The sequence below is a fragment of the Delphinus delphis genome, chromosome X, assembly GCF_949987515.2.
Source record: "Delphinus delphis chromosome X, mDelDel1.2, whole genome shotgun sequence".
Classification (NCBI taxonomy): domain Eukaryota; kingdom Metazoa; phylum Chordata; class Mammalia; order Artiodactyla; family Delphinidae; genus Delphinus; species Delphinus delphis.
The window spans coordinates 103,743,825-103,752,052 of record NC_082704.1 but is presented as its reverse complement, the minus strand read 5'-3'; positions in this window follow the sequence as shown (position 1 = coordinate 103,752,052).

Sequence of the window (8,228 nt, the reverse complement as noted above, 5' to 3'; positions counted from 1 at the left end):
CAAGTATGTTAATTCACATTAGCACTAGCGATCAAAACTGCCTTTAGTTCTGTCTCACTCCCCTAATTTCATGATTCTTCATCCCTATCTAACCATCTCCTCTATCTGAAAAATCCGATAAAATCACTCTTATTAAGTAGTTTGAGCCTTATTATGCTATGTTTATTGGAGATTCAGCAATATGAATTAGAAAACTTAATTCCAATAAATAAGTTTCCATAGAATTTCAGTTACTGGAGAGAAAAGGCATTGGATTTGGTATGTTACAAGGTAGTATATCAAATTTTACTATAATATATCTGGTTCACCTATACTTAAGGTAATGTTATTAACATGGATTAAGAAAGAATAATTGGGAATTTGTGAATGGAAATTTTGTTAGTATTTCTATTGTCACACCTTATCACATAATTATATTGTACAAGGTATTTTGTCTTTTGGGAAGGCCATTCAATTTCATAAGCATATGAAGTGTTTGAATTCCTAAAGCACAGAAATGTCAGGCATGCTACATATCAGAGCAGTAAAACCTTATCAGTAATTCAAGCAAAGGATAAGATTCACTCATACTAATAAATTCTTACCCTTTTCATAATGATTTGAAAATTCATAGCAGATTTGTGCAACAATCAGCCTTTCTTTTTGTGAGGGTTTATTATATCTATAATTTAACCTTTATCTTGACTGTATCTACCTTCAGTCCTCCCCCAAACAGCTTTAAAGTAGGAATTATGATGATGACTTTACAGATGAAGAATTTACTACTGAACAGAAATAAGCAACTTGTCCAAAGTTACATGTTCAAACTAGCAGAAGAGACATTTGAAAGCAGGTCTACTAGAATCTGAAATTTTGTGATGCTCCTCTGAATTAACATGAGACTACTACTTTTGTTTTACAGTCATGGAACCTCAAGAATGGAAGAAGCAAGAAATTCCAAAATAATTTTGGCTTCATTGAAGAAATAAACATTGATCAAATTATGTAAAAGATAACATAATTTAATTTCCTTAGGCTCAAGTGTTTCAAATTAGAATATGAGGAATGTATAAATTCATTGAACAACCTATGTGTAACAAAGTGCCGAGGAAAAACTCAGAAGGTATCTAATAATCAGTACTCATCTGTGGCTGAGAGTTTAAGCTCACAGAAACTCCGTTAACCATCTACATTTTATCTCTACTTATTCCAACCTATAAAAGATGATGCTCAGTTCTCCTCAGTCAGATTCATTTTTTCTTCACTTTCTTTATTGTTTGCTGTATTTGATTTTTGGTGGTACGTTAATATTCTTAGTTATAACTCCTCCTCTAGCATTCATTCTTTTAACTGCAATCTGACCTCAATTAAGACTCCATATCAGCTCAGCAAAAAGGACCCGAGCATGTGTTTTCTCTTGAGAAAACTATGCAATAGTCGCCAAACTTGAAGTAAAAGATGGAAGATGTAGCATTCATCTTTTGTTGGCCCAAGCCTCTCCTAATTAAAGCTAATGGTTGTTACTAGTCAGAAAATAAAAATGTCATGTACTTAATATTTAATATTCTGCTCATGGGAGACTTGTTATATGAGAATTTATTTACAAACAAAAAATAAAGAGGTGAAAAAAAGAAGATAAAAGGTGGTGGTATAATGAAGAATCCAGGGCTGCCATGAACAGTTGTACAAGATGTGCCTCAACCAAAAGTATTTGGCATTGAGGCAAGTGAGGCTGAAATCCAGTTAGACTTTAGCTTTAGAGCCTATGCTTCCACCTGAGAAAATGGGCATTTTTCTAAATTTCACGAAGATGCTGAAACTGTGGATAAGCATTAGTTAAAACCATTTCACATGTAACCAGCTGTCACTAATCAAGGTCATTTTAATTGCTGCTACAAAAAAACCTGTGTGTCCTCCAAGCAGATCCTGGCCTAATAAGATATTTGACCAAGTTGTTTTCTAGGAACTTGGAGTCAGCTAGTCTAGTTCCAGCTGAGCTTGTTAAGAGTGGCTGTGACCACCAACCCTCCAACTGGGCATGCACCAGTGTCCGTTGGGTGACCTTTGGCATACGCAAGGGCCTGTAGCTTAGTTACGCCTGCGCAGAACGAGGATCGTCACACCTTTTTCCAATCACTACTCCCCATGCTCCCCATGCCTCAGACCATCCTGCTGCTTTATTTGCTATCCCTGTAGCTTAGTTACGCCTGCGCAGAACGAGGATATCACACCTTTTTCCAATCACTAGTCCCCATGCTCCCCATGCCTCAGACCATCCTGCTGCTTTATAAATACTCCATAAATACCGCAAGCCTCTTGGCGTCAGGAGTTGAAAGTGTGGCTTGTCTCCTTTCCCGGCTGCCTTGTGAGTAAACCCTCACTGCTGCAAACCTTCAGTCAGAGTTTTGGCTTGCTGTGCGTTGGGCAAGAAAAAGGTAAGTCCTGGGCGATAGGAGTGAGATTGTTGTTTGTTTTTGAGAGTTATGTTTTATTCGGCGGGAATTGTTAGGACTTCAAGCCCGGGAGGCAACATCTCACCCTGAGAGAACTGCTCTGAAGGGGCGAGGTTATATAGAAGCCAGGTTATATAGAAGTTTTGCAACAAAAGGCAGGCAGTCTTAACATCAAAAGATTATTGTTAATTAAAGAAAAGCAGATATGTCAAATTAAGGAATTTAGCGCTTTTCTATGTATGGGAAGATGCAAGAGATTATTTTGTTTGTTTGTTCAGAGCAATGAATGTACTAAACCATTTTTAACCCTCCCCTCAGTTACTTACATTGGTGTTTTCCTTCTTTCTTTTGCCTTTCTCTTTTCTCTTCCTTTTAAAAAATCTCTATGACTTTTAACTTCCTATGAGCTTCTGAGGCTAATCAGGTAATCAGCAAACAATGACCCATGGGCCAAACTTCAGCGCATATCTTTTTTGTATGGCCTGCAAGCTAAAAAAGGTTTTTACGTTTTTAAATGGTTGGGAAAATTAAATGTCTTATGATATCTGGCAATTACATGAAGTTCATATTTCAGTGTCCATAGACAAAGTTTTATTATAACGCAGCCCTGCCCACTTATTTATGTTTTGTCTATGGGTCCTTTGGTGCTACGACCAGAGGTGAGTAGGTGTGTTGAAAACTGTATGCCTGCTAAGCGAAAAATATGTTAGTTTCTGGACCTTTACGTGAAAAGTTTGCTGACCCATGAGCTAGCAGGTTCACATTAACTCACGTGTTGTATTGTTTTATTGTGTCTGTATTTCCACTGAGACCTTATCCTGGAAGTACAAAAATCTGAACTCATCACGAGTAGTCAGAACTCTTCGCAATATGGTTCCAGTCATTCAGTTCTCTATTCAGCCCTAAGCACGATCTTCACAGACCCCCCCCCCACTCCAATCACACTTAACATACTAATTTTCCTGAGCATGTACTGTTACACCTCAGAGGGTTTGCAGGTGCTCTGGGTTCAGGCCAGGGTTCAAGTACCTTCTCTGGAACTTGAAAGTTTATGGCTTTACACAATTGCTTACGCATTTAGGTTCATGTTGTTGTCATTGTAGTAGTTTAATTTTTAAAAGAGAGTTGCTAATTTTCACAGAGTTGTGATAAATTACAGAATATGAATTGCCTAGAAAGTTATCTGATACATAGTTTCTTTTACTTTCCTTCGACTTGTTTTTTCTTGGGAAATACAATTCAAATTTCAAGGCAATTCAGGTGTCACCTCCTCTGGGCAATCACCTTGGATCCTCTCAGGCAGAGTGAGGCAATTTTCCAGCAATGCTGTTTGCTGCCCTGTGGTCCCATTGTCCTCCCAAAAGGGGATTTGGGACATAACAATAGAAATACTTATAAGGTTGTTATAAAGGCTAGTGATCTGTTATGAAAATGTCTTGTCAAAGTGTAAGCTGTCAATAAATGATCACTGTTGATACATTAGTCCTCATTTGTAGCCCAGTTACTCACCTAGTACCTAGCATGTGGTAAGAAGTTAGAAATACATGTGATAGATGAATGAATAAATAAATAAATGAATGAATGGACTAGAGGAGAGTTCTCAAATTTTGGTTTACATCAGAATTAACCACAGGACTTGTGAAAACCCAGGTTGCCGGGTTGTCAACCTTAGAGTTTTTGATTCAGGAAGTCTGAGATATGTGTCTAATTTGCATTTCTGACAAGCTCCAATGATGGTGACAGTGCTGGTCTGGAGACTGCAATTTGAGAAGCACGAGATTAGATAATAAACTGAAGTAGTTCTCAGTGCAAACTATTCTGTCACTTATCTGACGATCCAGCTTTTTCTGTTTTGTTTTTCACATTTGTCTTTTTAGCTCCAAAATACTCTACACTTATTTAGCCACATTTTTACTGGAATGATAGGTGGAAGATAGGCAAGCTTACTTGGTTAAATTAGAAAATATTTTATGAAGTGTGGATTTGAATCTTATTTGTAGATAGTACTTTGCCACTTAAAGAAAAATAAGAGGTAAAATGAAACATATGATACCATATCATTAGTTCATATTTCAATAAATGAAATATTTTAATAAAATGAAAGGTTGAATACTTAACATATTTAAAACTATAAAATTAAAAATCATTGCTAAAGGTCCATCCACCTTACTACAAATAACTCAATTTCGTTTCTTTTTGTGGCTGAGTAATATTCCATTGTATGTGTGTGTCACATCTTCTTTATCCATTCATCTGTCGATGGACACTTAGGTTGCTTCCATGTCCTGGCTATTGTAAATAGAGCTGCAATGAACATTGTGGTACATGCCTCTTTTTGAATTATGGTTTTCTCAGGGTATATGCCCAATCTGTCATGCAGAGTGAAGTAAGTCAGAAAGAGAAAAATACCGTATGTTAACACATATATATGGAATCTAAAAAAAAAGGTTATGAAGAACCTAGGGGCAGGACAGGAATAAAGACGCAGGTGTAGAGAATGGACTTGAGGACATGGGGAGGGGGAAGGATAAGCTGGGATGAAGTGAGAGGGTGGCATGGACTTATATATACTACCAAATGTAAAATAGATAGCTAGTGGGAAGCAGCCGCATAGCATAGGGAGATCAGCTCGGTGCTTTGTGACCACCTAGAGGGGTGGAATAGGGAGGGTGGGAGGGAGGAGATATGGGGATATATGTATATATATAGCTGATTCACTTTGTTATAAAGCAGAAACTAACACACCATTGTAAAGCAATTATACTCCAATAAAGATGTTAAAAAAATCATTGCTAAAGGTGATTTTTAAAAGAGATTATAAGTTGAGGTAGAATTTCATTGGCACTAGTGCACTGTCTCAAATGAAACTTCAACCTGCAATTCAATGTTTAAATTCACTGCGCTTATTTCTTTTTTTCATTTTTTAAATGAAGTATGGTTGATTTACAATGTTGTGTTAATTTCCACCGTACAGCAAAGTGATTCAGCCATACATATACATATATTCTTTTCCATTATGGTTTATCATAGGGTATTGAATATAGTTCCCTGTGCTAAACAGTAGGACCTTGTTGTTTATCCATTCTATATATAATAGTTTGCATCTGCTAACCCCAACTTCCCACTCCATCCCTCCCCCATACCCCTGCCCCTTGGCAACCACAAGTCTGTTCTCTATGTCTGTGAGTCTGTTTCTGTTCTGTAGATAGGTTCATTTGTGTCATGTTTTAGATTCCACATGTAAGGGATATCCTACAGTATTTGTCTTTCTTTTTCTGACTTACTTCACTCAGTATGATAATCTCTAGGTGCATCCATGTTGCTGCAAATGGCATTATTTCATTCTTTTTCATGGCTGAGTAGTATTCCACTGTACATATGTACCTCATCTTCTTTATTCATTCCTCTGTCAATGGACAGAAAGGTGGTTGTTTATCTATTTTACGTGTAGTAAAGTTTGTGTCTACTAATCCCAAACTCCTTATTTATCTCTCCCCCACCCCTTTCCTGTTTGATAACTGTAAGTTTGTTTTCTATGTCTGTGAGTGTATTTGTTTTGTAATAAGTTCATCTGTATCATTTTTTTAGATTCCACATATAAGCGATATCATACAATATTTGTCTTTCTCTGTCTGGCTTGCTTCACTTATTATGATAATCTCTACCTCCACCCATGTTGCTGCAAATAGCATTATTTCATTATTTTTTATGGCTGAGTGTGCTTGTTTCTTTATATTCTTCTCTGAAAAGACTTTTTTTTTACTATGGAAAATGATTATCAGCAGTATTCTAAAATTGTTTATTTCATATGTTTTTATTGGTGAATGACTTTTTTTACAGAGATATATACCAATAAAATTTTTATAGATGGAGAAACATTTAGGGCCTTAAATTGACTATAAAGTATACATCGCACACTGGAGATTGACACTTCATTATGATAGGATAATTCACATCTCAAGTGGCTGTGACTTAACTTGCTAGATGATATAGGGGAGAAAACAATTTTCCCTCTACCCTTCTAGGTTCTTGGTCAAGACCTCCCTGAAATAAAAAGATGGATTAACAGGAGAAAAACAAACAGATGTTTAATAACATGTATACTATATATATGTATATACATATATATGTATGTGTGTATGTATATATATATATATAAATATATATATATATATGGGAGATACCCAGGAAAACTGAGTACCCTGAAATGGCCCAAGCCATCACCTTAAATACCACCTCCAGCTGAAGACAAAAGTTGTTGGGGTGGAGGAGGATTCAATTATGGCAGGTAATCAAGGAAAAGCACATTAAACAAGGTTACAGTTGTTATGCAGATTTAAGTCTTTGCCGTCTCCATTTATAAGAGTTTCTAGAGATTTAGTCATCCATGGAGATTTGCCTCATAAATGTAAATGTCTCTTACAAAACGTTAACTTCTACTTGATTTTCAGAGCTTCTCCTATGTCTGGTGTTTCTTAAATAACTAGCTCAAAATAATCTTAATGCCAGAGACATATTCTGGGGTGAGATACTAAATTCCCCTCCAGTGAAGATGTTGGTTATGGCAGAAAGTGAAATAACTTTTTTCCATTTTATTTTTCTAAAGTCTGCCTGTTAGAGGTCAAAGTGGGTGCAAATTCATGTCATGAACTGATTCCACAGGAGTCCAAGAAGGTACCTAAATCTACTTCTCTTTGAATGAAGGAGAAACTGAATAAATCCAGCACACCAAAGATAATACAGGCACAGTTATGTGAACAATTACCTGCAAGTGATCGAGGAACACCTCCAACACTTTTGAGTGGTCAGATAAGAAGAGTATTACAGCTTGTGAATGTTGAGTCCTTCATGCTATTCTGGACTAGTCTGTTTACTTTATAAGAATATTTAGAATCAAAAGACAAAAATGAAAATGATCTTTTTAATTCTAAACTGTGCATATTTGTGAACTTCTAAGCTCATCTGACCTTTACAAGGCTGTTCCTGTTATCAGTGAGAACCAGCCATAGGGGCAGGTTAGTTATGTAATCTCCCCGAGCAGCCTTAGGGGAAATATTCTCAGGAAAAAAAGTTGTATGTCATTCCTTTTGAGGAAACGTTTGTTCTGCACCCAAATCAGTAGCAGCATGCAAATACTAGTAGGATGAATGGCAGAGAAACAGATGGGTACTCGCCTATCTCTAGTTTATCAGAAAGTAATGACCCAGTATTTCTCTTGGAGAGATTCTTTCACAGATTGGCTAAGTGTATGGACTCTGCAATCAAAAAGAGCCGCACTTTGCTGTACACCTGAAACTAATACAACATTGTACATCAACTGTACTCCAGTACAAATTAAAAAAAAAAATTTAAGGAGAAAAAATGAAAAGACCTGCCCTTAATTCTCAACTCTACCACTTCTGGTCAAATGATTTTGTGAAAGTTTCTTAAACTTTGTGGAACTTTGTAATCTGCTTAGTGGGCACAATGACATAGACTTAGGTACCTTTTCTCTTGTGGCGGTGTCCTAGAGCTAGTGTGTAATTTGTACAATATGGTAATAAATATGGTAATAGTCACTATTTTCTACTCAGGTAATAATGTCATAATTTTTAAGTCATTCACTTAAATAATGTTAATAATTTCAAAATTTTTAAGTATAAATTAGTGATTCTAACATAGGGCTTATTTAAATGGGGAAAAGAGAAACTATTTAATGATGATATACATTTATTCTAAATTCCATATGGGTATAGTGATAAGAAATAAGGGTGGGCATTATTTTAAAAAGCTTGTCTGGAAACAGATGGAGTCAGC